This window comes from Amphiura filiformis, chromosome 2, assembly GCF_039555335.1.
Source record: "Amphiura filiformis chromosome 2, Afil_fr2py, whole genome shotgun sequence".
Taxonomy (NCBI): Eukaryota; Metazoa; Echinodermata; class Ophiuroidea; order Amphilepidida; family Amphiuridae; genus Amphiura; species Amphiura filiformis.
In genome coordinates this window covers 56,230,116-56,257,557 of record NC_092629.1, presented here as the reverse complement: position 1 = coordinate 56,257,557, position 27,442 = coordinate 56,230,116, and the positions used below count along the sequence as shown (strand labels likewise).

General features: G+C 37.7%; 1 long non-coding RNA gene across 1 annotated transcript; it reads left to right on the top strand.

The window, feature by feature from the left end:
- The first annotated feature begins 8,190 nt into the window (after window positions 1-8,190).
- On the top strand, window positions 8,191-22,461 carry LOC140146422 (uncharacterized). Its single transcript, XR_011858235.1, has 3 exons — window positions 8,191-8,350; window positions 14,881-15,078; window positions 21,278-22,461. It is a non-coding gene; the product is annotated as an uncharacterized lncRNA (long non-coding RNA).
- The last annotated feature ends 4,981 nt before the right edge of the window (window positions 22,462-27,442 follow it).

Below are 27,442 nucleotides of genomic sequence, written 5' to 3'. Positions count from 1 at the left end.
TTGTGGCATCCTCAGAACGGAGCGGTCCGTTACCAATATAGCTCAATATTTTCGGTCAAATCTCCATTCAATTAACACGGGGAGTTGGCTAGCTATTAGTGAGCTAGCTATGCTTTGCCCTCGCTCATATTCTACGAAAGTGCGACCCCTTCTGAACATCTAACCTAGCTGTAATTTTAGGTCATGTTAGAGAAATATATTTGCTAGAAGTTTGGAGAATAGTTTAAATATTGGCCGGTTATTTTTCACACAGTGATGTTTACTAGGCAAATGCAATATACTTCTAACATAGACTATTTGTAAAGGTCGCGCGTCAATGGTGAGAGCACTGTGTATTGTGTATAGGAAATCGGACAGTAACTGCAGTATGTCAAGCCTAGATTAGACTATGCCATAGTCGATTTTTGATAAATAAAAATACGTTATTAATCATGATGAACGCATTCAGTTGAACTCGAATTTATACTGATATTTATTACATCAAAATACTAGTATAAAATGGTTATGAAAAAGTTTATATAATTATATTTGTGACAGTAAAAGTAAAGTATACGTAGGCTTATATTATTGAATGCAACATATCATAAATGGCATAACTGTAATGGCACTCCAATACTGAACAATTCTAATTTTAGAATCTGCCAGTTTATTACGATTTAAAATCGACTATGGACTTTCACTTTTAAGCAGAACTTTACCCCGGGACTCACACACTGTCAATCATACTTGTTTATCAATAAAATCTAACCACAAGACTAAGCATGGTGGTACAATACGCGCTAGATGCATACGTTCATCCACCAGCACAAAAGCGCCGCATTCCCTAGACAGTTGTGTACCATGTATAGTTATAATGGTACCAGTACGCGTCGGGAGGATTTAAACAATAACGAGATCTGGGCGACCAATCACAAGCCAGATTCATTTTTAAAGATGCATTACATCATCACCAATTTTAGTTAGGCCAGAAATTGGCCTAACTCGCAAGGCAAAGTCAGTAGTCCACTTGGGAAGCTAACATACAGAGGGAGTACGGTGACTGAAAAGATGATCAGTTGTGAAAATCTATCAATTGTGCACAAATTATTTAAATCGGAGTTTTAAGCTTAAATGCAATATCCAAAGTATGCACATTCATGACAATGGGCAAGTGGACTACGGAGTAGTCTAAGCCTAGATATACTAATTACTCCTGGCTCTATGGGGGAGTTCGTGGCCATCTCTCTTGTACTCAGTCAACCATGATTTTATTGTTGTACAAGTCAAGGGCTTTTAGAAAAACTTGGGTGATCGATCTGAATTTGCCTAACTTTTTCTGTAGAGGGCGCTTTTCAAAATGGCCACCAAATTAACTATTTTTGGCTATATCTTAGCTCCAGAGGCTCATAGAGATATGATTTTAGTGTCTATACATATGTTTTCAGGGTCATGGAACCAGAAAAAACTAATAGAATAGACTTAGAATGTGAATAACTTTTCTATTGAGAGCGCTTTTCAAAATGGCCGCCAAATTGACTACTTTTGACTTTACCTCAGCTCTAGAGGTCATAGAGACCGGACGTTGGTGTCTAAGCATACGTTTTCAGGGTCAAGGAACACCCCAGAAAAACTACTAGTATAGACTTATAGAATATGATAAACTTTTCTATTGAGGGCGCTTTTCAAAATGGCCGCCAAAATGACTACTTTTGACTTTAGCGTTAGAGGTTCATAGACCTGACGTTGGTGTCTAAACATATGTTTTTAGGGTCAAGGAACCCCAAACTACTATGTTAGACTTGGACGCAGTAGAGGTGGACAGCCATCCTGAATTTCTGAGCTATAATGTCGTACCTTCCCCATTGCTGTTTGGTGATGACGGTTTAATGACCAAAACTTGTTCGGGAATTAGAGGAAACCCTCAAGCCTGATGACTATTGCTACCAGCATAAAGATGATTCAGCCTTCCTAATTGATGTCAGAGTGCCTCTATCAGGACTTACAAGTTTTTCTGATCTGCTCTCAAATTTTGCAGAAACAACCTCTCTGTATCATCACCATGGCAGATGCGATTACCATGACGACCCATCGGTGAAAGATACAGATAGGTTGAGGAGATGCAGCGCAACTCCAGTGGTACTGAGCTCAATTGCGCTATCTACATCAATTCCAAAGGACATGTCAACGTTCTGGCCGTCAAGCCAAAATAAACTAGTGCTTGAAACACTAGTGTATGCATTCTTGCGTGATAGGTCCATGGAAATGCATAAAGAGCCAACAGTTACTGTTCTTAGCCAGCTATGCATTGACAATGACAAATGGAAGTGCATCCATAATGGAACAGAATATAACATGCAGCACCTGCAGTCTCAAGTTGAAGAGGCAGATTTCTGTATACCAATGCATGTCCTAGATTGTGTCCGAGCTGGTCACAAAACATGCGTTGTTATATCCAACGATACTGATGTAACAGTTGCCCTGTTGTTTTATATGGCTACCTTTCTTCACGAGGATCTTCAGGAACTGTGGGTAAGAGCAGGCAACACTACCCGTTTTGTCCCTGTCCACATTATGTATGCAAGATTGGGCCCTCAGATGTGCACAGTGTTTCCTGCGCTACATAGCCTCACATGATGAGACATCACCAGTAAAATAGGCACAAAGAAAGCAGTCCTCAAGGCCAAACCTGTGGTTTACTTGCAAGGATTTGGCGCAACAACAACACTAGGTCCTTCTTCTATCCAGCAAGCAGAACAGTACTTGGTGCAAGTCATAGATGCTGGAAACAAGTCCAGTAATTTTCTGCAACTCAGAGCACATGAGTTTTACTTCTCAAAGTCAGCTTCACACCAGAGTCTGCCACCAATATCTAAAGGTTTGGAACCTCACATCTACCGTGCATTCTTCAATGCATATGTCACCATGCATGTTCTGGATAGGCAACTCAACGTTCAAACAGCGGATCTAGATCCACTAGACTATGGTTTTCTACATGAGAATGGAAACATTCTTCCTTCAACATCATGGAGATCATTGGAGCCATGTTGGAGTGTGGTGTGTCATTGCGGCAAATGTGCTCGTGTAACTTGTCCTTGCCGTGCAGCAATGGTATATGAAATGCAGTGTATTCTGCAAGTGTCAGAAGACAGAACGCTGTAGAAATCTCCACAACTGACCTGATAGACAATTATATATGAACTATTATAGCTTATTATTCCGGGCTATTATTGAAGATAATCAAGTTCCTTACTTATCATATGGTAAATTGGTACCGTTTTCTTTCAATCACAACCTAAGTTTAAGTGCCTAATGCCTAATAATGACAGTTTTGGAGGCTCCTGAGAAACTTTGTCGACCAGACGAAACTGCCAGGTTAATAGTCATGTGAACTTAGGTCTGATTTGAATAGTATTATACCATATAAAATGCATTTCAAGCATGGACAAAATCATGTAGATGTTAAACTTAATGAATACAAATGTAAGATATTCTTAATGCTCTCATTGGATACTATAAGACCTTAGCTGTGCAATAATTATGAGCCCCTGGGGGGTAAAATTTCCAAACGGCTCGCCAAAATCGCTTGCCCCCCCTCTTGGCCTGCCAAAATCGCTTGCCCCCCCCACCCTCTCGGCCCGTAAAAAAATCTTTGCCCCCCCCCCTCCTTTACACATGCCAAATTTTTGGGATCCCAATTTGCAAACCTTAAATGGTCTAGATATATGTTGCATATTAAAGCGTTTCCGTACTGTTTTCCTAAGCCTTTTTAGAGCGTTTTATTTAAAAGGCACCCCATGAATGCGTGCCAAAAATCGCTTGCCCCCCCCTTTCGGCTGGCCAAAAATTGCTTGCCCCCTCCCCTTTTGGCTCGCCAAAACATTCTTGCCCCCCCCCCAATTTCACCACCCCAGGGCTCATAATTATTGCACAGCCCCTTACAAACAAAAGTATAGTCACCTACCCAGCAAACACAAAACGTTTTCGACATCATTCGCAAAAGGTTATAAAAGGTTGTTAGAAAACGTTTAAATGTCGGGTTATATAAAGGGTATATTAAGAGTATAAAACGTTTTCATAACCTTAAAAAACATTTTTTGATAATCTACTGCTCAGCAAACACAAAATGTTTTACAGAAAACGTTTAAATGTCGGGTTATATAAAGGGTATAAAACGTTTTAATAACATTCCAAAAACATTCTTGAAAACTTGATACAAAACATTCTAAACAGAATGTTATTTTGGGGTTGAAAAAATATTTTGCGAAAAATGTTTACCCAAAATATTTTCAATAACATTTTAAAAACGTTTTTATGACCTTTATATAACCCGACATTTAAATGTTATTAAAAGGTTTTGAAAAAAACATTTTAAGAACATTTCTGTGTTTGCTGGGTTCAAATGTTTTAACATAATGTTATTTAAGTATTGACACAATATTTGGCAAAAATGTTTGCAAAAATAGTTTACAATAACATTTTTGAAAACATTCAAAAATATTGTTGTAGTGTGTTTTCATACAAAATGTTTTAAAACGTTATCATGACCTTTATATAACCCGACATTTTAATGTTATTAAAACGTTTTTACCTAAACCAAAAGCCAAAATATAACTTATTTAAAACGTTTTTAAAACGTTTTTGTGTTTGCTGGGTAAACTATGACTCTTTGCTTATAAATAACCAAGTTATAAATAACAATCTTATTTTTTGTCGGCCATTCAAGATGGCTGCCTCAAAGGAGGTGTCAGTGACTAAACAACTGGTCTTATAGGATTCCTTGGTAGTTAAAACATAGGTATAGACACCAAAATCGTGTCTCTACGCTCTCCAGAAACTGAGATATTGTCAAAAGTAATACTTTTGGCGGCCATTTTGAAAAACGCCCTCTATAGAAAAAGTTAGGCAAATTCAGATCAATCACCCAATTTTTTCTGAAAGCCCTTGACGTGTACAACAATAAAATCATGGTTGACCGAGTACAAGAGAGATGGCCACGAACTCCCCCATAGAGCCTAGAGTAAATGGCAAATGTGAAAGAAATCTGATAAAGACAAATCTGACATCAAAACGAGTTACCATTTATGTTCACCCCTGTATATCCTAAATAAAGACAGATAATTGGAACCAGCAACCATAGCTGCATCTTTTAGCTCGGATTTAAGACCTCATTCGTTGAAATTGTTCAAGAAATATAGACACGATGATCCAAAAACCCAAGGAAGATGCCAATTTAAAAGTTACAGTTTGCTCCATATTGATTTGTTCTCGAACAAGAGAACTAGCATGTGCTTTCCATTGATTAGCACATTAAAACTAGTGTCGTGCTTTCATTGATTAGAACATGAAAGTAACATTCGATTTCGTTCCCTCTTTATAGTTTTAGATCACCGTTTCTTTAATTCTCAACCAATTTCAACAAATGAGGTCTTAAACTATTTTAAACTGTTGCGATTTGGTAGTTCACAACATATTGCGAATGGTAGTGAGCTTTGCCAAAAATTGCATTGATCATTTCATAGCGAATGTGTAGAAGAATTCAAATATCACAGATATACTTTTTGTAGGTCCTGTGGTTCTTGAGTTATGTTGTAAAGAGGGCTGAAACAACAACACTTTTGTAAAACGTACATAACTCATTAACAACAATAAATAAAGCAAGTTTTTAAAGTATATGATTTGTGGAATGAACTTCTGCAAAACATCAAAGTAGTATTTTTCAATAATTTATTGATTTAGAAATGAAAATCGATTTTTTTTTTTGGGCTGCATGCTTCGACCAACAATACCTCGTCTACTTTTAAATCAGAGCTAAAAATTACAGGTATTGCCTGTTTGTTTTAATTTTAAAACGCTTGTCTTTGTTTAGGATATAAAGAGGTAAACATAACTGGTACCTTAATTCTTTTGCGCACTGTATTTCCATACTTTTATTACTTCCGTTGTCTAAGTGAGGATGTCGAATTCGGAAACTGTGGTTAACATAAGTATGTAGGTACGTCTGTTCATACTAGCCGTCGACACTGTGGGTTACAATTTTAAGCCGAAAGGAAGTTACAAGAGGTTATTTCCAGAGTTAATGACACAGACCTGAATGTTAAGATCAACCTGCTATTCAAGGGAGTGTTCAGAAATACTTTGGTGGGGGGGCTGGTAAAACGGGAGGGGGGGGGGCCAAAAGGTTTTGGATCTTAAAAGAGGGGGGACCAAAAAGTGTTAGGTGGTAGGAAGGGGGGGGGCAAAAAAGTTTTCCTCTTCAAAACCCAAAATTGTCGCGCGCATTGAGACCCTCTATATCACTTTTAAAATAGGCAAGTTTTAGTTTTCAGAGCTTTTGTTTGAAAAAATGATGGCACTTAGTGTACACATATCTATTAATTAATGCAACATTTAGATGATCAGCAACATGTGCAACATCTGAGTTGGTCTAAGAAATACTGGCACTTTTTATCATAGAATTTTATCTCTTCAAAGTACCGTGGCTACAAATATGATTATGTACCAATCTGATCAAAATACAACTGAAACAAAAAAATATTGCAAATAAATTGGATTTCTTTGCACGTAAACTGCACACTTCAGTCTACGATTTCTCATTGCACAATTATTTTGTACACATAGGCCCATGGGTAGATTTACCACTACGGCAGAGTGGGCACAGGCCCAGGTACCACGGTCTTTGGGGGCAAAACCGATACCTGTGTACATTTGCGTGACCAAATTAATCTCATATTTGACCATTTTAGCTTTTTGCATATTGTTCCAATTTTAACAATATTTGACCATTCAAGCCTCAATCCCGGCCTCAATATGGCCAAATTTGTACTATCATAATAGCCACGGATCCAAATTATGCTGATGTGCCGATGAATCTCCAAATAAATCCTCTATTTCATTTATCCCTGTAAAATCAGATAAACACCCTGATTTGGGACAAATCTAAATTAAGTATAAAATGAAAATTTCCTTGTATTTCATGCGCAATTGTCCCATCAAACATTTTTCAAACATTTGCCTCCCTCAATGACATGTGGCCCAGATACCACACCACTGGAAACAACACTATTAAGTATTATGTTTGTTATACGATAACGGTGTCAAAAAGGTTTGTCTGTCAAAAGGGGGGTCAAAAAGTTTAGCGGTCCATCGAGTGGGGGGGTCAAAAAGTTTTCGAGCGAAAAATTTGAGGAAGACCAGCCCCCCTACCAAAGTATTAATGAACACTCCCCAAGTGCGATAGAAACGCACTGAGCATTTTCAGGACGCATAGCAATATTATTTGCCGACGGACACATTAATAAGAGAGACACATTAAAATGTACTTGCACTTTTTAGAATGAGGAGTTTAGGGGATTACAATTTTCTTTTGTGGTTGAGTTATAGAATCAACTCGTGCCCTCTGTAAAACCACCCTGACAACCAGCGTGTACAAATCAGTACAATTGAGCAGGACAATACAGGCTGCTCCTGAAAGTTAAAGCTTTTTTCGTTGATATATTGAACCGTGCCCTATAAAGAGGGATGCTACCATCGCAAAATTCTCCTTTAATTATAGGAATCGTATTCATAAAAGTCTCCCAGAAAACGCATCATGTTTTTGAATAGGCCTATGACCCACAACTTCGTGATAACTTTTACTGGGAAATTGACATTCCCCTAATTCCCCTATGAAGAGAATTTTTGTTACACAACGCAGTGGCGTAGCGTGGGTCATAATGGGGTGTGTTTGTGTGGGGGTGTGTGTGTGGGGGGCACCGACCATGATTGGGGCGCGGGCACCGGGTCTGATGGGGGGGGGGCACAAGCCGTTTTTTTGGGCAACTTTCCTATGGGATTTTCTAAATTTTGCAACCGATTGGGGTGCATGTGCCCCCCGTGCCCTTATGACGCTACGCCACTGACACTACGTATTGTCCAGGTATTTTTTTTTTCATGCATTAAGGCTATTGTTGATTGTGAGGATAGAGTTTTTATTAGTGATTGCGGGGAAAGTATTTTTTGCTCATTAATTGGGGGAATTTTTTCTTCAAAACTGTGCCCCCCGAAGTCAAATGTTGCGTCCCTACTCGCCGTTGTCGCAATAGTAAAATTCCCCTATTTGCATTACGTTGAGTTTAATATACACCAATTATTAAAGTACACGTAGGCCTAAATACATAGTAATACGATAAGCTACTATATATTTTGTATACAATTTTTTATGCTCAGGTTGTGAATACTACTTATACTAGTATAATAGGCCTGCTCATGTAGGCCCTAGATTTGTTAAGAAGATCGTGGTTTTGGCAACAAATGTTGCTTCTTACTAATCAGAGGACAGGCTGATAATAGTGAAAGACTATAGTGAGGAATTAGCAAGTAGGCCCCCTATCAGGTAGGAAAATTTAATTTGCCTGTTTTAGTCTTTTTATAGTTGCTAGAAAGGCGTGTCACCGGTACGTATGCAGTATGTTATGGTCTTTAACATGTTTTAAGTCTGAAATAGTATAGTATTTTTGAAGCTTTTTGACAAGTTCGGTCTTTGTTCTTGGACGCGCGAGTAACGTGTTTCATGCGCTCCATTGAACCGCAAGAACTTTGTAAGAGGGCATGTGTACCCCGGGTGAATTATAGGGGAGTGCCGGGCATAGGCCTATACATGACAGATTTGGGCTCCCAAAATAATCCGACATAGTGTAATTAGGGAGGGGTACTATTTGACACGTTGAAAGGGCGTGTGACTGGGATGGCAGAGTATTTGGTCAATTTAGCGAAACAAAAAAGTCTTTGGCATTCTAAATTTGAACACTTTTATATACTTTAGACAAACAATTTAGGAGTTATAAGGCCCAAGAGTTTCCATAATTCCAGGATTAAGACCAAAAACATCAAATGAGAAAACGCTTATTTCATAAATACTGGGTGTCCCAAAATAAAGGTTACATGTAGATTTTTGAAAATAATCCAAGTTAATCCTAACAAATATAAATATTCTTTTCATGACATAATCTATGTACCCTCTACTAGTACCCCTGTGAATGTCAAGTTCACAAACTACGTATTTAGCATGCATTCCAGGCATTCCTGACCAAGCTCTTTACGTGACATAATGCAGCACGAGGTTCATTATACCACCGTCGCAGCCACCGTGCATTTGGCGGGGCACTTAAGTAGGCCCAGCCATAGCATGGCAGATGCAGTATTTTATTCTGCTAAACAAAGAATAAAACTTGTTCAGTTTTATTTCAGGAGTTCAGTCAGCCTGAATGTAAGGACAAACAGCAGCGATTTCGAGACAACAAAATCCAAACAAGGCCTAAATGCAAAAGATTGTTATTCATTTCACTATGTCGAAGACATGAGATACGGCGTGCAGTACTGCTTTCACCAAAACGTGTTCTTCTCCAATAACCATCTTCTTTTATTTGTTACCACCAAGAGTCAAGAAGCTCTAAAAGCTCAGTGTACATTATTTAATTTTTCAATATGTTTCTTTTTTGCAATAAGTTCAACAATGAAAAATAAGAGAAACATAAAAAGTAATAAAGAAAAAATCTGAAAACAAAGGTGTGGTTGTGTTCAACTTTCGTTGTGCGATATTTTGATGGTTCGCCACTCTAGACACCCCTATCATCTTGCGCTCATAAGTTGCGTTCAAGTTACGGAATTGAAACTTAGCAAACAGTTACAAGAAGAATGAATAAATAACATCTGAAAAAAAAAAGACATTATTTTGTTGTATCATCACAAAATGCGGTTCATTTTCTACATGTAACCTTTTTATGGGACACATTGTAATATAGATTGAATACTCGAAGAGCGAGAGCAAGAGCTGCCAAGCAGTGGAATCTGTAACAAGTGCAAATAAGAGACATATTATTGTGAGCGCCGCTTTCAGATATATGCTACAGAACTGTGTTCCGTTATCATGATTGTGGACAAACATTGCGTGCATGTTAAAAATGGACTTTGACCAAAATTGGTCAACGCCTGCTTTAAAGCCATCGATTTACTTCCAATTTTAATTTTGTTATCCTTTACCCAAAATGCTGAATAATTGCCGCAAAGGGGACTTTCTGAACTCAATGAGTAGGCCTAGTAGGTCTAGCCAATATTCGGGTGGATTGGAAATCGGGTGTTAATGCTTCCAGACAGACTTTGAATCGGGGCAGGGCATGGAATATAAAGAATTCCCAATTTCTTATTTCTCGACCCAATGACTTAGAGTAAAATCGTACAATAGATTTGTTGGGAGTGGCCTTTCTTTTCCTTGCTCTTTTTTTCTCAATCCTGTATCTTTCTTTTCTCTTCATATAGGCCATAAGCATTTTGATTGAGCCTGGTCCCATCAGGACCAAAGTGTGTGTTAAGTGGTCTAGATAATATTAATTTCTATTCATGCCCTCTTTTTCACATGCATATACACACATGATGCAGTTATGTCTACAGTAGAATTCACAACGACCTTTGCAGGACTTAAACCCCATTAAAGGCTATTAAACCAAGATAACACTCATTGAAAACAGCTCTACTATGGTAAATCAGATCTTCTCTGGTTAAATCCACACTACACATGTTTCTGTTTTACCTGTGCGATATTGCAATGAGCTGGTATATAGTTTCAATTGGGTGAACGATTAAAAAGCAAACGCAAGTTAACAATACTGTGTTCGCCTTTGTTTCCCAAATGAGACAATAGTAGGCATATTGTTAACCAGCATTCTTGAAAATGAGAAACATAATGGTTGTAGACTTAACACGGTTTGGAAATAATTTCTTCATTTTTGTTTTGGTGTTATCTAGTCATTTACATATCAGGGAGGTACATCAAGTACAAAAAAATATCCGTCAAGTGGTTTAGCTTTAATGTCCTTCGCAAGAGAGCGGTACACAAGTGAGTGATTGTCAGTAAAAGATGCATTCGATCTACACAGAAAATTTTGCAGGCCGTGCCGTGCCCTTCCTTCCTAAAACACCATTGAAGTGCGAATATTTTCAAACACCTAAATTAGCTAAAAATTTAGGACATGTTACAAAACTATATTTTCTAGAATTTTCTAGAATTACAGAGAGTACTTTTATTTTGAGACACCCTGTATCATATAGGCCTATGTAGGGTCTACTCTGAGACTAGTAAATTCCGATTCCGACCGAGTCTCCGCCCCGGTGCTGCGTGCAAAACCACATACCTTTGCAAAATATAATATTTTGCATCTGCAAAATTACATACTTTATGTAGTTTTACATAATATGCAAAGCCGACTTTACGGTCACTATGAAAAAATACAAATTTTGCTGGGAAACCCCGTGCAGTTCGTGTTTGTGAATAAGGGCGCATGTCACAATGATTGGTAACTTTATATTTTAAAAGGTAAAATATAGCGGATAGTGTATGTAACAAATGAATTAGCAATATCTGTAGTGTCTCCACAATCCTAAAGTATTAGGCTACATATAAATTATTCTTTGAAAGTAGAGAATATTAGAACAGTGACCGTATCCATTCTGCCCCTAAAGCGGCCGATACCGAAAAACACATACACAGCCTTGACCTGCTGTTGTCTAAATTCTGAGGGATTGGCATGCTGGTCAGGTAGAAGAGTGACCTTCAGCTTCTCCGTGTTTGGTCAGACCATGGAGGTATATAAATAAATGGAGAATGATCGCCAGAATTCTAATCTTCTAAGTGGAGATTATCCCGTTACCTCTATTCAATGAGTCACCAAACTTGAATTGACCAGCCACTTCAGCCAAGCTATTGATCTCCACGATGGTTATGAGCCTCTACCATGGTTCATTGATTGTCACTCCCAAAATTTCCTCATAGGAATTGACCCTACATTGACCCGTACCGGAAGCCTTGTAAAAGAGACTGTATAATGACGTCAGCTAGTCAATCAGCTAGTTCAAAGTCACCAGTTTTGATAGCTTATAGTTTCAATGTATGATCGTGCGAAAACCCGAAGAAATTCGGATGTTCTGTTCTCAAGTTATGAAACTGTTTTCTACACTAGTTGTGCCGTAACTTGGCAAATATACTTAGTTTTCATGTTCATATATCAAGCTTTTAAGGGGGTCTGAGGGAGTTCAAATATAGTGCAAATGAAAGCAAAACGTTTTTACCTTCCGATTGTGAAACAATTATGTTGGGCCAATTTGGGCCATTTGAGTTACGAGCGAGCAAAATTTACCGGAAGTACTTCGGAATTCAAGCAAAAGTGATGATCAGACAATCTTTTCTAGAGAGAAATTGATTTACGGAATGTATAGGCCCTATATACTTTGTTTAAACAGTTTCTCATAGTTTAGTGTATGATAATCGTGATTTTGGTTGAAGCTTCGGGTCAAATTGATTGAGTGCCATGACGGATATGTCATGTTATTGAAATTCTGTAGGCCTATTGTCATGAAATCGTATAGGCCGCCTAAATCATCATCATTAAACTTCTCATTGTATAATAAATAATTATCAGTATTTAGGCCTAAATGATTATTAATATTATTAGGAGGCTATCATTTTCTTTGGAGGAGGGTTCCAAATATACAGGGGGGGGTCATAACTTTTTGGAAAAAAAAGTCATAATTCAATTTTCATGACCAAAATGTAGGGAGTCACAAGATGACAACAGATAAGGTGTTTCTTTTTTCAAAAAGACTGATTTCTTGATGCAATTTAAGCACTCAATTTTTGGCGAAAATGAGATTTTGATATCAAAATTTTATGAAACATGAGCACTTAATTTCCAATAAGTATAAACTTCATTTTACCCCATTGAAATCAATGGCCAGTGAAACAGACTTCACAATGTAATCAGCTTAGCATAATCAATATAAACCTGAAATTGCCTATTCAACAATAATTGGTCATAACCAACGTAGTACAAAAGAGGCTTGGCTGGATCATTCTCCATTTATTTATATACCTCCATGGTCAGACCTACCGTATAGGCCATAGATGAACTCCTGGATGGGGCAGCTTTAATTAGCATGAGGCCGCATTGATATGTAAATAGCGTATTGTTATTTAAATTTGTGCCCAGACGTATTGAGGGCGACAGTCATGTAATCCAGACGGAGAATGGCTGCATATGCCGGGCATGTCAATTTGCTGAGTGAAGGCTGATAATCACCTTTCTGTATAGGTAATAAGCTAGTATATTTCGTGTACCAGTTGGTTATAACAAAAATTAGTATCATATTAAATATATTAAATGTATAAACTTTGAAAGTTACATGAATTTGAAGAGCAGAGCTTCGAAATCTAGCTAAGTCAGGTGATGTGAAATTCTGCTGCGTGACCCCCTCTGCGTGGTAGAATTATATTCATAAAACATTGAATTTAACAGATATCATGGGCAGCCAACCACGATTTATCAGCATTTAAAATATATGTTAATTAACAAAGATAAATAATAAAGAGTACAAATGGCAATTAACTAGTAAACAAGCCTGAAATCTTAAAATGTTACCACGTGATTTCCCGAACACATGATATGTCCACATGTGACCACTATTCAGATTTACCGTAAATATTTGGTATGCTTGCACATCATGCACATACACTGTGCATTTCTTTACCTCCGTATAAAATCAATAATTCATGCTGGGAGCCAAGTAACATTGTCTGCTCAGTGCAGATTGGTATTTTATTTTACTTGAGAGCATAATAGAAATACATAAGACGAATCATGGCGCCATGATGGAAGGTCAGGTCGGGTATCAAAGGTTATTATAACTTAAATACTACTTGTATTTCCCACCTTGCCTCTGTCACATATTTCCTTCATATTATTGACAGCAAGTCCTAATTTTGACTTTGCTATTGCAAAATGTCATTTCATATCAAATTAGTAGACTTTCTTTGAAAAAACATCACTGGTGCCTGATGGGAATACCCGTCCGCCATTTCATTAAACTGGATCGTTTTCGCCTGGTTTGTGCCCAGATGTATTGGGGGCGCGCTATACTCTCATTGAACAGGCAAAGTTCGCAAAACTAACAACGTTGTTATTTGCCAAACTCAATTAACATGATCCAAGGGGTCGAACATGAATTATTCATAACGAGCTATAACGGATCAATAACTGGCCTCACTTTCTATCTAGTAAACCAGCTGAATTTTTCATAGATTTTGCGTTGCTAATAGAACAACCGTGAATTTAGTGTCACCCCCTTGCGTATAGGCGTAGGCTGCATGGGGTGTATTCTGCATTAGTGTTCTTGTTCAAACCTGAGACTAGTAGGCCTATACAGGTTCAAACACATGTTTCACACTTAAGTGTACGCTGCATGACTGTATGTTTCTGTTGATGATGCGGGACAGTAATTTGGTAGTATGCACCCTTACAACACACATCGCGCGGTGTTTCTTTATGCAAAATAAAAATTATGCAACTTAACATCATACTTTGTAAGTATGTGGAAATGAATGCTATACCGAGTCTCCGCTGTATTCATGTATTTATTAGGGGCTGTGCAATAATTATGAGCCCTGGGGAGGGTAAAATTGGGGGGGCAAGACATTTTTGGCGAGCCGAAAGGGGGGCAAGCAATTTTTGGCAAGCCGAGAGGGGGGCAAGCGATTTTTGGCACACATTCATGGGGCGCCTTTTTAATAAAACGCTCTAAAAAGGCTTAGGAAAACAGTACGGAAACGCTTAAATATGCAAATTTTCCTGCTCGCTGCGCTCGCAACATACATCTAGACCATTTAAGGTTTGCAAATTGGGATCCCAAAAATTTGGCATGTTCAAGGGGGGGGGGGCAAAGACTTTTTGGCGGGCCGAGAGGGGGAGGCAAGCAATTTTGGCGGGCCGAGAGGGGGGCAAGCGATTTTGGCGAGCCGTTTGAAATTTTACCCCCGAAATGGGGTAAATAATTATTGCACAGCCCTTAATTGTGTTATTTCATTTAATTATTATGCAGCAAATACCTAAATCGAGGTGATACGCTCACGCATCTAGGCAGACTCTATGGTTTACAGTCAGATGAAAAATTCAAATCCAACCAGTAACTTCAACTTCAAGCAGAAAGGGATATTGTAAAAGCGCAACCACATGTACAGCCCTGACTGACATTGTACAACTTCAGAAGGTTCTCCACTCAAGTTGACATAATATTCCGGTAAGTATTGAGATACGGTTTTGTTTTTCGCTGATGATCCTGCCACCCGCATATTTAGTATTATTATTATTATTTAATATTATTATTTCTCTCTCTCTTTCATTTGACACCTAAGGGTCAAACATGACACCATCCCTTTGACCAACCTTTACCAACTATATTAGCCCTTGACCCACCATGACATCTACCCACCATGATACCCTTCACCCACCAAGGTCAGCAGGGGTCATCTGCTGAGGTCAAATACGTCAAATATATGGATTTACATCGTCATAAGTAAAGATTGTTGCATTTCCATAAAACTTGGATATGGAAAATGTTCAAACACAAATTTTTATTTTCATTTGAAGGTCATCATGAGTCATCTGAGGTCTAATGGGCGCCATAGTTAATGTGACAAGATATGACCACCCCACACAAACACCAAGTCCGTTGACCAGTCATATATCCCCCACCCCCAATATGTGACCGTCCACCACAAAACGGTCGTATCAGTCAATTTTGCTTGTTTTCGTCTTATATAAATAGAGAATATATATCATTTGAAATGATATATCATTTGACTTCAAACAATATCCAGAAGCGAAATTACAGTTTGTTGAACAACAGGTACCTAAATTAATTGGTGATATATATGTCTCTTTTTCCACATGCTTGGAAGTCATCCCCAAGTCAACGAGGTTCAGGAATGTCCTCTCATTGTTAATTGTTGGTTATACATACCTAGACAAAATACAATGCTTTGTAACCCACCACTGATGAACAGGATTTAGCCAAAGCAAACCAAGACAGGAGCTATTTAGGAATTGTATAGCCATAGGTACAAGCTTATTATCCTCTTCAACAATAAGATTATTGATTGGTTTGAAAGGTGTTTGACTAGCACTAGCAAAATGAGATACATTTTGCACCAACATATGGTACCTATGAATATGACCTTCATGTACATTTTACACTGTAACTGAGAAAACAAGAGCACCAATGGCGCTGTGGCTCTGCGCTTTTTCGTAACAGTGAAAGTAATTGTTCTTGGAGTCGATTGTGCAATGTGACAGATCACATTCAATGGGTACATCTCATTTGCAGAGCATATAAGTAGGGATAACCATCAAAATTTCATGTTGCCCCTATTGCTACAAAATATTGTTTTCTGGATAGAAGTCATTAATAGAAGTATTTTGGTGGTTAAATTGTCAAAATCGGTCAAAAACTTTTCGAATTATGAATTTTCAAAGTTTCCCATTCTGACCGGTCATTGGAACGAAATAAAATGACAAGGTCCAAAAATATCAATTGGGAGCAAAATTGGCATAAGCATATATTTACCTTTATATATTTCTTTATTTTAACATATATGCAAACATGAAACAAGCATATTGTGAAAGTATCAAAGGGGTTTCTTATGAAATGGCACTTTACTAGTCAATGGCATAAATAATTTTTTCAAACCGAGGCATTGAAATCATGCATTTAGAGAACATTTTGCCAAAAATCATCCAAGATGGCCGATATGGCACAAAATCAAAATTGCAAAATCAAAGTCCAGGTAAACTTCACAACCAAAAATGTCAATGTTATTGGGTTTAATATGACCAATTAGTAGGTGTATGCAAATTAAATCTTAAGTGTCATTGAAGGTCATTGACTCATTCACAACAATAGAGGTTATCCACTTCACTCATCGTGCTCATGTGTGACTTCTAACAAAAGGTGCTGGTTCCCGTAGTATTCCTCATTCAAAACAATTCAATACATGACCTCGGGGTTACCTGCATGACTTTCGCGGGCTATTTTGAAACAGTTATGGTTGCACATTCAGGTACTTCTTTTGAAAGTTCTAAACAAGGTATAGCCAGCAGCAAGTTGTAGATGGTATAGGCCTAAATATAAGAAAACGTTTAGGGTTGAAATCAGGTGAGAAATACAACGAAACTTCACATTTATGTGCAGAAAGGTGTCTTCTTACCATGATTCGAAAGGAGTATGGAAATTCCAAAGGGAAGCTGGTGATTTAATTTGTAACTCGAGATCTGCTTGTTCATTTTTTTTTTTCCTTTTTACAGAGGGTATGATAGAGGTATTACTGGCAACTCTGCCAAATTACAGCTCAGTAGGCCACGTTTTTCACCTGAAATTATTGACATGAATATTTTGTGCCATTCTTGAGCAGTGCTGAACTCAGCCACTGGCAATTAAGCGCACTGTGGCGATGGACCAAATTTGACTCGCACTTACAGGAAAATGAAATAGGTTATGTTGCTGTAATTTGCAAGATAGTTACAAAATATAATTGGCATTAACTTCCCCAATTTTTACAGAAAAATATTGAAAAATAAAAGAATGGGATCAATTTAGAAATGTCTGTGCAAGCAGTGCACAGTAAGAGCTCCCTGCATGTCTATGGGAGTTGATGGTTCATTGGTCATCCCTAATATAAGAATACATCATAGGGAATTACTATTTAGCGACATGAATCGAATCGGGTGGAATTGGATAGAAATGGGTCCAAATGGACTGAAACTGATCAAAATACATAGGCCAATGTCAAGAATAGTGTTGTCTGTTTATACTAATTTGATCTCAGTTGACCCCAGGTGACCCTGAAATGGCCTTCCAAAACTTTAGCTCTAAACAGTGACCCACCAGGTTTCATGCCTATTCAACAGTTTTTACTCATTTGACCTCAGATAACCCCTGGTGACCCCAAAATGACCTTCCAAAAATGTGACTGCAAATGTTGAATGCATCCACCAAGTTTCATGTCTGTCCAAAAGTTTTTACTAATTTTACCTCAGATGACCCTGGTGACCTGAAATGACCTTCCACAAATTTGACTCCAAATGTTGACTGTACCCACAAAGTTTCATGCCCATGTGACAGCTGTTACTAAATTGACCTCAGATGACCCATGGTGACCCTGAAATGACCTTCCATAAATTTGGCTCTAAATGTTGACTGTAGGCCCTACCTACCATGTTTCATGCTCATATAACAGTTTTACTAATTTGACTTTAAATGACCCCTGGATGACCTCAGGTGACCCTGAAATGACCTTCCCAAAATTGGGCTCTAAATGGCGACTGTACCCGGCCCGCCAAGATTCATGCCCATCCGACAGTTTTTACTAAGTTGACCTCAGATGACCCTGGTGACCCCAAAATGACCTCCAAAAAGTTAAACTCCAAATGTTGACTGTACCCACCAAGTTTCATGCTCATGAGACAGATTTTACTAATTTGACCTCAAATGACTCCTAGTGACCCCAAATGACCTTCCAAAAATTTGACTCAAAATGTTGACTGTACCCACCAAGTTTCATACCCATATGACAGTTTTTACGAATTAGACCTCAGATGACCCCAAAATGACCTTTTAATAATTTGACTCCAAATGTTGACTATACCCACAAAGTTTCATGCCCATACGACAATTGTTACTAATTTGACCTCAGATGACCCATGGTGACCCTGAAATGACCTTCCAAAAATTTGACTCTGAATGTTGACTGCACCCACCAAGTTTCATGCACATACAACAGTTTTTACTAATTTGACCACAAACGACCCCTGGTGACCCCGAAATTACCTTCTTAAAATGTGGCTCTAAATGTTGACTACACCCACCAAGTTTCATACCCATAAGACAGTTTTTACTAATTTGACCTCAAATAACCCCTGGTGACCCCGAAATGATCTTCCCAATATTTGGCTCTAAATGTTGACTGCATCCACCAAGTTTCATGCCCATACGAGTTTTACTAATTTGACCTCAAATGACCCTTGGTGACCCCGAAATGACCTTCCCAAAATTTGACTCTAAATGTTGACTGCACCCACCAAGTTTCATGCCCATCCAACAGTTTTTACTAATTTGACCTCAAATGACCCCCAGTGACCCCTGAAATGACCTTTCCAAAATTTGGCTCTAAATGTTGACTACACCCACCAAGTTTCATACCCATATGACAGTTTTGACTAATTTGACCTCAAATGACCCCCGGTGACCCCGAAATGACCTTCCCAATATTTGGCTCTAAATGTTGACTGCACCCACCAAGTTTCATGCCCATACGACAGTTTTTACTAATTTGACCTCAAATGACCCTTGGTGACCCCGAAATGACCTTCCCAAAATCTGGCTCTAAATGTTGACTGCACCCACCAAGTTTCATGCCCATACGACAGTTTTTACTAATTTGACCTCAAATGACCCCAGTGACCCCGAAATGACCTTTCCAAAATTTGGCTCTAAATGTTGACTGCACCCACCAAGTTTCATGCCCATACGACAGTTTTTACTAATTTGACCTCAGATGATGACCCCTGGTGACCCTGAAATAACCTTCCAAAAATTTGACTCCAAATGTTGACTGTAGCTACCAAGTTTCATGCCCATCCGACATTTTTTACTAATTCGACCTCAGATAACCCCTGGTGACCCCGAAATGACCTTCCAAATATTTGACTCCAAATGTTGACTGTATCCACCAAATTTCATGTCCATTCGGCAGTTTTTACTAATTTGACCTCAGATGACCCCGAAATGACCTTCACAAAAATTGGCTATAAATGTTGATTGTAGGCCTACCCACCAAGTTTCATACCCATACGATAGTTTTTACTAATTTGACCTCAGATGACCCTGGTGACCCTGAATTGACCTTCCAAAAATTTGACTCCAAATGTTGACTGTACCCACCCCAGTTTCATGCCCTTACAACAGTTGTTACTAATTTCCGTAAGCAATCGGGTCAAATTATTATTTTTTTTGGTAACTTTTTCTGATATTGGGGAATTTTTTTAAAAGTGATTTCCCCTCCTCATCCACCCCCACCCCCTCGGCTGTCTTTGATTGCTTGACATTCCTTTTGATTTCTCTCAAAATCTTAGCTCATGATTAATATTGCACAGCCAGAGTAAAACATTAAACTTTGCAACTTTCAAACAACATGATCAATGATTTCTGAAACCACTAAGTTCAGTCACATTTGAATTCAATAATTATGTACATTTTATATTTCAACTTTTCTATTTCTGCCACCCCCCCCCTTATGAATTATTCATTCATGATGATGACCTTGGGACCGTCCAATCAGAATCAACATGAGAAAAACATATTAATCTTTGATATTCTGAAGTATAAAATTGTTGGGCAAAGTGGAACATCATTTATTTAGACTGTTTTTGCTATGGAAAAATACGAAAAATTTTCAATTTTGCGAAGGGGTAAATCAAATTGAAAATATAATTTCTCCTCAGAATCATGTCCACAATATGGTTTAATTGACTGTTTCTAACAATTAAATCTACAAAGAGCGTGATGAAATACGAAGAGCTTGCATGACTTTCGGTCCGTGTTCAGATAACAGGTGCACTTGACTTGCCAAAGAAAAATAGTGCAATCCGTCTATTTCCGTCATCTTCTCGCAACATAAATTATACGGACCAAAATAATCTCTAGCACACACAGGGAACCAAGCAAAGGGATTGAAATTGCTCGTTTCTTATGACGATTTCGGATTTTTCTTTCATAAAATAACTACTTTCCCCACCTCATTTCAACCCAATATGGAGTGCAATCGATTGAAAAATAACTTATAGAAAGTTGGAACTCAATTTTAAAAGCACATATCGCACACAGAAATAACCTTAGCATAAAAAAGCACCATCGGAAGTGGCCGAAAAATGAAGCAAAATACAGCGTCCACTTAGGCTCGTCAAGCAAGGCTCGTCAAGCAAGCTTGGAGCCAAAAATTGGCCGACTTTACGACTGGTTTGTCATGGATGGTAACTTATAACAGGGTAAATTGCCCATATGACCAAATTGTCCAAACACGACTAAATTGCATAAAGTCGGCTCAAATTTCCTCATTGATGAGTCTGCTCAACTTTGGCGGGAACTTTGTGACCATGCTTAGTTAACCTATGATAGTCTTGTACAATTTCTTGCAGAATTGCGCAATTTTCAACAATTTTGAGTCATGCTGCAATTTTGCAAACTTTTGGGCATACTATTTGTGAAGTTGCAAGTGGATGCATGGTGGATTTATTAGGGGTGTTCCCTTAACAATAACATTATGCATTTTCCAGATTCGTGTAACATTTAGTCTAAACTTTAAGCAATATGTAACATCTTGTCAGTATAATATTACCCATTGTCCGTTTGCATTTATGAAATCATAATTATCATTTCATTTCAGGAATCTCCCAGGAACTATGAGAACCATGAGGCATACTGGAATCTTCATGTGTGCTCTACTGTTGTCTTCATGTGCAATTCCTGTAGCACCTATGTCATACAAAGAGAGAGATATGGTGGTGACAGGCGGATCATGTGTAGAGGGAGCCTTTAAGGTTTATAAGGGAGTGAAGTCTTGCTATAAGAATGACATTGATTTTGAATGTGTTAAAGATATTGCCTTAGGTGTAGTTTATATTGGTGGGTGTATCTATAACATCAATACCGCAATATTGTACTGAAAAGTGGGGAGGGGGACTAATAGTATATACACCAATAAACAGGGATACATCTGACATCCCCACTTCTGCATAGGATATCATATGAATACTAATATTATATATATCATGTGATTTTACATGACAGAAACAGTCAGCTCATGTACGGTACAAAAATAATGACAATTTATAGAGCGCGCAATTCCATCTTCAAGAGTCACAAAAAAATAATAACAAGACAAATAATGAATTAAACATTAATACACTTCTAGTGCCCGTTTCTATTCATCGTTTTGTATTCTTCTCCCGTGCATTATTTTCGCGAACTACCCTTCACAGCCCAAATTATATAAACCTGCACGCTAAACAATGCATTATCTAAAACCTGCACGCTAAACAATAGATTCTAGATAATACGTGCACGCTCAAATACTAGAAATACTACTTTCACATAACCATAAAGTAGAGTTAGGTGGCGCTTTAGACACAGAGATCACATAACTATATAATTGTCTGTTCGATATATATACCAACAAAAAAGTACGAATATACATTCTGTGGTGTTAAAATGGTATAGTTACAAACGGTGTTCTATAATAGTGTACAATTACCGAATAAGGTGCAACTCGCTAGACTTGAGTCCAGTCCTCGTTTACGGAGTTTAGGATTAGGGTTTAGGGTTGGGATAGGGCAGTCTTGTAATAAGACTAGTAGAGTTGCACCCTTGCAAATATCATTGTCATAAATTATGATTAATGACCTCAAATAAATCAAACATCAAATGAGAATAATCGAGCTTCTATTAATTAAAAAGGGCCAAAAACAGGTGGATCATAATTATACAAGATGACACCATTGCAAAATATTCAGCATTTTACAAATGAAATACATGTAGGCCTATATCTAAAATAACATAGCCGGGCACAGGAAACACACACTAGCGCATAATATCATGATCATGCTTTATAATACCATAGGCCTTCAAACACATGTGTTTGAAGGCCTATGATAATACTGAACAAATTGTTAAATCCCAATGTCGTGTGTTTTAATATAAGTAGTTCAAATTATAGAGCTATAAAGTCCAGTTGATATTCACCGTAGTACTAGTCTGACATCTAAATCGATCGTTTCCAACTGGTTCAGTGCTCTCTGTGTTCGAAACCACGATATTAAATGATCACAACATAAAGTCAAGTCAATTAAACCATGCGTGAATAAGTTACCTAAGTATGACGTATGGCGCAATCGATACCATTGATTACAGGGATTGATTTTCTTTACCAGTTAAATGCTACGTAGCTGGTCAATGTCCTGACGGTGTTTTTAAAATGTAAGATATTTTCCCTAATATTAAAACTAATATAATGAATGCAGCAATTAATATTGCCTATTGTTTTAATAGGCCTACACTCAAATTGTATGACGGATAATGTACTCGTGCAAATGCATTCGTCAAGATAATTGCACTTGCCATGGAGTTATTGCATTTAGCTTTCGAGCCTATCGGCTCTCAAGCTAAATGCAATAACTCCATGGCAAGTGCAATTATCTTGACGAATGCATTGCACTCAGTTCATTATCCTTATCATAAATACAAGCAGCAGATAATATAAAATATAATAAATGATATAAATGACTAAAAACTAAATTGTGTTTTCAGAGATTTCAAATTTCGAGTCTGTTTGATGCCATCCTGTAACAAACTCAAATTATGTAGAGTTGCAATAGAAAAAGAGTGTTTAGATTTGGGTTTGCAGAGCAAATATTTCACTGAAAATTGGTGGAACATGTAATTCAAATACATTAACTGTGAATAACAACTAATATGAAAGATGCGCAGAATGTTGTGATTAAGCGGCCCATATACGTTCAATTTTATATATCAATATCAAAGACCCAAGATACAAAATCTAACATTATGAACTATTAATGATCATGTGTACAGTACACAATGGTAGATTTTGTATATGAAGACTTTTTGAGAAAAACAGCTTTTTTTAATTGTGCAAGTATTACTTGTTCGATTAGATTCAATTTGGGTTTGGATAAAGTGTTGATGAATAGAAACTAAAAGAATAGGTTTGGTACAATTTTCAAGCCTTCCTATTTATTTTATTATTTATTTTATATCGCACCTTTTGTGGATGTAAGGGGTTTTGCAACAAAATAAATTTACCTGTTTTCTAGAAACCACCTTTGCAATCAAATTTGAGCCCATTTGTTTGCACTACTTTATGTAACTTGACTAATGCTTTCAAAATCAAAAAGAAAAATTGAAATATCTCATTTACTTTTTTAATTATGAATTTTTAATTAAATTCGGGAAAATGGCATTTTTTTGGTATTTCCGAAGCTTTTGTTTATTAAAATGATTTTTTCAAACATAGTGACCCAAAAACAGTTCCTTTTGGTTTTAATAGGTAAAGAACATTCCAGGCTACTATTATACATCAAAAAAATTAAAACAAAACAATTCTATATTCATTTTAAGTTCAGATTTCCGGAAATTCCCTAAGATTTCCCAAACGGGAAATATACGATACCTCCGGAAGGGACGGTACAAAATGTAGTATGAAGGTCAAACAACCACCAAAATGTGTATTTTTACTCACACTATCATGCCATTAACTCAATTTCAGCCAAAAGTGGATGTAAGGGGTTTTGAAACAAAGCTCTTCATATAGTGTCTTTGATATTGCCCAATAAAATTGAACGTGTATAGGCCGCATCCACATTGCATTAATATTTACAAATCCATTCCAAATGATTATTTGTAATACCGGTACTGAAAATCTAAAGGATAACCGTAATATTATTGATCTCTTCCAAAATGGTGAAATGGGACTCACTGATAAACTTGTGTGAAATATATGACTCTCAACTTGTAATTAACATAGGTATTAAAAATTAAAATGTCTCATGCATATAGCATTGTTGCACTGGGAAGAGAACAATGTTGTTGGTCCTGTGTCTCAACCTGGGGTACCTTTGTGTTACATAGTAAAAAAATGAAATGGTTCAAACATTTTACCTACACATCTCATTTGAAGTGGTTCATCCTCCTGAGCATTTTGACACCTTTTTTATGGAAATCAGTTCAAAAATGAGAGAGTGCAGGCAAAAACAATCACAAAGTAGGGAGGATGTAACCCCACCTCTTTTTTCCATATTTACACTCATTCTGAGCAAGTATTGGTCTTTTAAATGAACTTCTGTATTTATTTACTTGGTTTAGATGTCTAGGAGTTCATTTAGACATTTTTTACTAGATTCAAATTTTTAATGAGGGGTTTAAATCAAATTTACGATATGAATCCCTCCCCCTAATCCTCCTCCCCCTAATCCTCAGCCACCCTTGGCACATTTCATGCCAAGCGTCATAAGAAAATAATTAAAAAATATTTTTAAACGGGATTAAAACATGAGTAATATAGAATAAATTAGCCTCAATTTAAGACCTAATTGAATCTTCTAAGTGAAGGAATACTCAAGAGACAGTGTTTTGAAATCCAAGCTGCACATCAAAATGTAACAAAGCCACCTTTTTGGGTACCCCAGAATATGACACAGGATCTGTTATTAAAGAGAATGGTCTGACCAACAACCCCATCTTCAATTTTTCTCCATGCATAACCCATATTTACATATTATACAATAACCGCTATGCCCTCCATTCTCTGGGCAGAACGCTGGGGATGTGTTGTGGAGAGGCATTGAACTTAGTGTTTTTAGCCAAAGGATCAAAGACAAACCTTTTTTGGGCCTTAAACATATACATATGTAGTGAAAAGCACTGCATACTTAAACAATAAGAAACACAACAATTTGAATTGTAAATAAGCTGTTTAACTCAAAAATAACTTGGCCAATATATTCCTCTCTTTTATTGGCTCACATATGCATAGTTTATTACATGAAAGGTCTTCCAATAATTTGCAATTTGTGGAGAATTTTGTAAACGGGCCACATGAAGGCACATTATTCTGCAATAAGGGGGCTGGCATTTTCTTTGGAAGGGGTCCCAAATTTACAAAAAGTTGGCATCAATAAAATTGTAACCCCCCTATTTTGGCAACAAAAATTGTATACCCCCTCCCCCACCACCGATACACCTTACCCCCTAAACAGAATAAAATAAACACACTATCTGTGGTCATCTTGTGACTCCCTACATTTTGGTCATCAAAAATTTTATGACCCCCTATTTTTCTTTCCAAAATTTATGACCACCCCAGTATATTTGGGACCCACCCACTTCTAAAGAAAATGCCAGCCCCCTAATGGGTCAAGCGCATTGATAATAACTTGTCAACTGCATAATACTCCTCAAAAGAATTAAAAGATCAGTTGAATAGAATCAGCATTTTTGAAAACATTGGATATGATGATGTTATTGATAATTGTGCTTGATCTTTCATGACATCACTTGTTCACTAAGCTGCAGACAAAATTCACTCATTACAAATATCCGCCATCACCCACATCGTGAGGGGGAGGGAGGAAAATGGAGGCCAAAATTCGAATTGGAAGCCATTTTTCAAATGTCACCGATCCTTTAATTCTTTTGAGGTGTGTATATTTTACGCATAGCAATATTTCTGTGATACGCGATATCACTTAAGCTGTGAACATGTGAGCACGCTCAACTCTGAATATGCATACATTACATGCTCCACTCTGTATATGTGTGCAGTAAGCAACTTAATAACATTTTACTCTTTAAATTGTACCACACTATTTTGTGGTAATAGAATAGAAATAAGGGGCTGGGCAATAATTATGAGCCCTGGTGGGAGGGTAAAATTAGGGGGTAGGAGGAAGAAATTTTTGGCAAGCCAAAAGGAGTGGGGGGGCAAGAAATTTTGGCAAGCCAAGGGGGGGCAAGTGATTTTGGCACACATTCATGGGCCACCTTTTAAAACCATACGGAAACACTTAATGTGCACACTTTCCTCCTTGCTGTGTTTGCAACATATATCTAGATCATTTAAGGATTGCAAATTGGGATCCCAAAAATTTCATGTGCAAAGAGGGGGGGGCAAAGATTTTTAGCAAGCTGAGGGGGGGGGGAAGCACCTTTTGGCAGACCGAGAGGGGGATGGCAAGCAATTTTGGCATGCCATTTGGAAATTTTACCCCTCCCCCTGGGCTCATAAATATTGCACAGCCCCTAAAGGGTGTAGCACATGCCTTTACACCCAATTGATATGTCCTCGGCAGTAAAAATGCTTGCTGCGCCTCACCCATACGTTTTTACTACCTCAGACACATTTGGGTGCAAAGGAAACTGCATTACCCTTTTTTTCTTAATTTAATGGCTTTGAGTGATACAAGAAAATATTGCACATGATAGACATATATTACATGAGTCAATAGACAAGTGCAATGTTTTTGTATCAAGTGCAATGTATTCTTGTATCATACCAGAATAGCCCGTTGAATATTATTATTTATCTATGCCCGTGCAACGGGGCATAGATATTGTATTCGTTGCGTTTAGTTTTCTCCTTCTTCGCCTTCTTCTCCTTCTCCTTAAGACCAGTCCTTTGCACCCCTCTAGCTTAAGAACTAAAGTAGCCTCGGGGCCCATACTGGTATAATGATGGCCCATGACCCCTAGAAATTTCCTGGGGTAGCCTCGACCCCAGAGGTCAAAGGTCATGGGCTACAGGGGGGCAATATGTGTAAAATTTGAAGCATCTCTAGCTCAAGAACTATAGCGCCCTCAGGGTTCATACTTAGTATAATGATGGCCTATGACCCTAGAAGTAAATTATGGTGGCCATGACCCCAGAGGTCAAAGGTCATAGGCTACAGGGAGCAATATGTGTAAACTTTTAAAATCCACCTAGCTCAAGAACTATAGCGCCCTCAGGGTTCATACTTGGTACAACGATGGCCCATGA